Source organism: Belonocnema kinseyi, chromosome 1, assembly GCF_010883055.1.
Source record: "Belonocnema kinseyi isolate 2016_QV_RU_SX_M_011 chromosome 1, B_treatae_v1, whole genome shotgun sequence".
NCBI lineage: Eukaryota > Metazoa > Arthropoda > Insecta > Hymenoptera > Cynipidae > Belonocnema > Belonocnema kinseyi.
In genome coordinates this window covers 173,298,302-173,303,513 of record NC_046657.1, presented here as the reverse complement: position 1 = coordinate 173,303,513, position 5,212 = coordinate 173,298,302, and the positions used below count along the sequence as shown (strand labels likewise).

At 32.4% G+C, this 5,212-nt stretch overlaps 1 protein-coding gene across 3 annotated transcripts in view; it reads right to left on the bottom strand.

Moving 5' to 3' along the window:
* The window catches only part of LOC117171176 (mediator of RNA polymerase II transcription subunit 16-like), a 59,446-nt gene that overhangs the window by 16,926 nt on the left and 37,308 nt on the right, over positions 1-5,212 (bottom strand). The window contains exon 7 of one of the 3 annotated variants that reach the window (XR_004466852.1): positions 5,025-5,130. The exons of 1 other annotated variant lie outside the window; for it this stretch is intronic. The gene's annotated coding sequence lies outside the window, so the exon portion shown is untranslated. The remainder of the gene's footprint in view (positions 1-5,024; positions 5,131-5,212) is intronic. One more of the 3 variants, XR_004466851.1, reaches the window with a different exon arrangement.

Below are 5,212 nucleotides of genomic sequence, written 5' to 3'. Positions count from 1 at the left end.
GAGGGCGCATACTTTGAATAAAATATTTGTTATCATTCTCTTGAAATAAATGTGTTTTTTTCTTGAAAAAATACCGGTTTCATATGTATATACCTGGTAATTGGATACATTCCGACTATTTCTCATATTACTTCGCCTTTTTAATGATATTACTTTTTGTTATAAGGATCTGAGGAGGGAAACCACCAGCTGTGTTTCCTAACGTTATCTTTACGATTCTTTAAATACATTGTTACCATTAGGCTGCAAGATGTCGAAATTATTAGGTTATGCCTATATTTATTTATCATTAAAAAATTACATTAAATGCTACTATAGATATGAAAATAAAGTACTGTTAAGGCACGCTAACGGTCTTAAAATAAAACAACAAAAATAATGTAAAATACTTATTTCTGAACTTTGGTATAATAATATGGCCAGGGATTGTAAATCTGTAATGTTTGTCAGCTCCATTTCAGGGTTATTGCTAGCTCTTGTCTTCTCTAGTTGGAACTACGCAGCATGTAAATTGCTTCTGTTCGTTTTTACTAATAAAGATTTTTAATAGTAAAGATTTCAAAAAGATTTTTGAAAATTTCACACATACTCCAAAGATTTTAAATGACTTCAAAATACTTCAGACAGATTTAAAATATTTGGAAAGATCTGAAAATGTTTTACAAGATTCCACAAAGATTTCTACCATGTCATAAATATGTCAAAGCTTTCAAAATACTTGAAAATGGTTTCTCCAATAATTCAAACCGTTAACTCAATTATTCATTTAAAATACCAAAAAATTAGATTTTCACCACATTGCCGCGGCTCAAACTGGAAAAACGCGTTTAGGGGCCATCCATATACCACGTGGACAATTGTGTACTTTGTCCACGTGGACATATTTGATAAAAATATAGACATTATTAGTCTTTAAAAGCAAGGAGTCCAAAAGGAGCGATGAATTGGCTGAAAAAATTCGAATAAACTTGGAAACGTGAGCTTAAACATGATTTGAATTTCAAAGAAAAAATCGTGAAAAAATTATAATTATGATAAAAATAGAAAATTATATTGTGCGCGAGCGCAATATAAAAGTTCGAGTATACCTAGAGTATACCTTATCTCGTTTCAGTATATTTATTTAGGGAAATGGCGTCCACGTGGATTTTAATCCGACTCCTCCGGCCCCCCTCGTGCACAAGCATGGAATTTTGCCATACCCCCCCCCCCCCTAAGTGCCCACGTGGTATACGGATGGCCCGTAATGACACAAGAGACGCGAACGTCAAATTCAAACTCCCTATTAAAAATCTAATATGAAAAGATGATGCCCGGCAATATCTCATACATTGAAAAATATTTTTAAATCGTACGCAACAACATCTAGATATTGCGAATGACTATTCTCATTTTAATTATCTACTTTCGTATATGTAGTTTTCTCCATGTACTGACGCAGTCTGGCAGTAATAACATCCAGTCTCTGCCGTTGGAAATCTATAATCTCATCCAATATTGATGGTGTTAATGTCTTGATGTACCGAGGGTGGATGATTTTGTAATATGTTGTATCAGCTTTCTGGTTCTATATTTTATGGTTATAGCAGACAGTCATATCCGAGGCCTTTTGAGCAATAGTGGTTTAGTTTAGTCTATAATAATGATATAATAATGATCGTTCGATACGTATAATAATTAGCGTTCTATTTTGAACTATGCAGAATTGTCAGTATAAAATTAAAAATTGTATCAAGTATTTTGTATAGTTTGCTTAATTATAATTATCTAGTTTTCAATTGAAATAGCTTTTATGAAAGCTGGTTTATTATATCATTCACTTTGTCACAGAGTACAACTTTTTATAATAAATGAACATAAATAAAAAGAAACATTAAAAAACAATTGCTTAAAAATAACTTTTGCTGTGATGTTTCTAAAGGTTCTAATTTTATGTCTACGTATTTGTAATAAAAAAGCACTAAAAAAAGACACGATATTTTTTTGTACTTTTCCTTGCCCATTTGAAGAATCGGTGAATTTTTTATTTAATATTTCCTTGCTAAAAAACTTCAAGTCACATAAATATAGAAATTAAATTATGAATAGCTTAACATTTCTAATATTAAATCTTTATATTATTTTTTACTCAAAATATTTCCATGAAAAACAAATGAAAAATCTCAATCCTTAAAATATATGACGAACCGTACGCAAAGTACTACTGGGCTCGAACGCTCTAGTCGAATAGCAAGCTGGCAGCTGGTTGTCTGATTTCATCCGTCACTAGACGAATGGTCAGTTAATCAGCTAACACTGCTCTACATGAGTTTTACAAAAAAGATGGCACCTAATGTTTCCGAACTTTTTTTTCATGATGAACACAAACCTGGGTTCAAAAACTTCCCATCACATCACCTTTTTGAGAAAATAGGGGCTGCAACCCCTAAAAACGGCGTTTTTAGCCATTTTTGAAAAATTGTAGAGCTGAACCATGACGTGCACAAACTTCGCCAATATCAAAAATTAAGGGCTGAAACAAGCCCTTCCAAATGAGCCGCGTGCCAAACTATTCGCATGCGCCCTTAGAGCACGAGGTTTGTTTTTGTCTAGAGTTGGAGGACGAAAATGAAAACAGAAAGGATTTTAATATACTTACACCCAGGCCCAGGTATAATAAAATGTGCAGTGATTATAAAAGTATTAGGGATCGCCGATTACAAATATGCAGTTAGGCTCAAAAATTTTAAAATGGCGGATCCAATATGTCGGACCATTTTTTCAAAATATGATTGTATTCGCATGCAACCTGTTACTAAGAGGTTTTAAGGGTCGCTGGTTACGAATATGCAGTTACATTTGAAAAAATCAAAATGGCGGATCTAATATGGCGGACGATTTTTTGAAATTAAAATAGATTTGCTTGAATATTGGTAGTTGGTACAGTACAATGTTAATTAAAAAATTGATAAAGAAGTAAATTAGGTGTCCTAACTTAACACAGATTTTTTTAGATGATTTGACTTTCAAAAAATCATCCGTCAGTTAAATTAAACTAAAATATAAAACGTTTTCACGAGGTAGTTGAATCTACAACTAAAATGATGAATTTTCAACAAAGAACTAGTTTTGAACGATTTTTAACCGGTTGTAAATATTATCTTAAAAATAATTTATGAAAATGAAAAACCGTTTTCATTTTTCCTAGAAATTTTAGGAACATTTTTATATTCTCTATGAAGCTTTCGAAATTTTCATTTTAAATTATGTTTGAACGTTTCTAAAAATTTTTTTAGCACAATTTTTTGAACGTTTGTGAATATTCTCCTGAAATTAATTTATTAATCTTTATGAATGTTTAAAATTGTTTAACTACTAACCCTAAGGCTTTAGAATTGAAACAGTGTAACATCCTGTGCATTTGTTAGTTCTGAACAGATTCACTATTCAGAATCGTCTTGTAAAATCATTATTGTTCAATTTTTAATACTTGGAATACAGCTAAATTTAAAAAATAATTAATTGATACTTAGAGTTGATCAGCTTAAAACGTTTTTTACGTTTTAAAAATTTTAACTCTTTTAATTTGTAATTGTTGAGATTTTGCAAATTACATTGTAAATTTGTGGTTTATTCTGAACCAATCTATCCAGATTATATTAGATTATCAACGTAGGAAAGGTAATAATTTCACAAGATCCCGTATTTCTAAAAATGGTTAATTTCAAAACATCCTCGAAGTAATATTTCAATAATATAGATATATTTCCATACATTAAGGTGAACATTAATACCTTCATTATTAAAAGAAATTTGAGTCGTATTTATAGGCAATTCTGCCGATTGGAACAAATCGCGAACTCGGTTCAAGTGAGAAGTGCACATCTTTCGAAGGTGGATCAAAAACCCAAGCCGATAATAACCCTCTTCGTTGAACAAGAATTCAATGGGGCACTTTTGATATTTTAACTTCGAAAAATCGCCTTTCGATAAAAACGTATATAACGTTATTTATTGTACTGGATGCGTAAAATATGTGAACGCTCTCCTTTCTCCATGAATTAGTTTATGCATTTTTATTTGGTACGTTACCAGATGATTTATAAATGTCTATTAAAGAATGCCCTAGTTTTTTTTGTAGCACTTTTCTTAAATTGTTTCCAATATTTTGATAAAAATGTTAATACCACTGCAAAACTGCTTAAGGCCCATTCCCCTTAGTCCTACTAACAACTCCTTCCACTGAAACCCCCTGCAAACCTCCTTACACACCCTCTGCCCCTTAACTCCTGAAATCCTACTTACACATCAAGCCCTTCCACCCCTGAAACCCACGTCGAATAACTACACTCAATTAATGCATATTTAGATTGGCAACTGCAGCCAATTCTGCTTGGCTGTCCGAGCAGATCGTAATTCGCTGACAGTACTTTATCTAAAAGTGTCTTAGTGCAATTGAGGATGCATTTCATCCCCTTTCAACAAAACCAGGGGGGGGGGGGCCTCATTCGTAGCTACCTTGTATTTCTTTGTGAAGACAATCAAGTTTCTCTTCCCTGAATTAACAGTGAGCCTTGATGATACACGCCAGATTCAGAGTTCAAAAATGCGCAGTGCTGACCTTGATAGGTCCATCAACGTTTCTAGTTGAGCCCCCCCCCCTCCTTATTATGACTGCAAAGCCGTCTGCATAGCATTTTTTGTATAACATTCATAAAAATTGGTACAAATAGGTCTTCTGGGTCGCTGATACTGAATCTAATGTAAAAAATCGAGAATTAAAAATGGCTGAATAATATAGAAACGTAATTAGTAACTGCAGCTACTTCGATAACTATGGAAATGTACAACAAAACTGAAGACATCAGAATTTATAACAAATTTTACAAATAATTAAGTATTTTCCACATTCATATTCGTATATGTTAGTAGCCATTTTGTGCTCTTGGACACTCTGGAAATCTATAAACTTTCACCAAAAACCTGATGAATTTTCGCTTTCAAGTGTTATCACATATCTAGAAAATAAACATAATATGACGAACCAATTGTCGAGGACGTACCACTTGTCCGAAGTTGAAGATAGAATTTTGTATATTTGCAGTATTTTTGCATGTACAAAAGCTTATTTAACGCATTGAATGGCTTCTACTAAAAAAAGAAAAAAAAACTTTTGACTTTTTTGAATTCTGTTTAGTAACAGTAACGTATTTGCTATTACGTCCTGAACGCT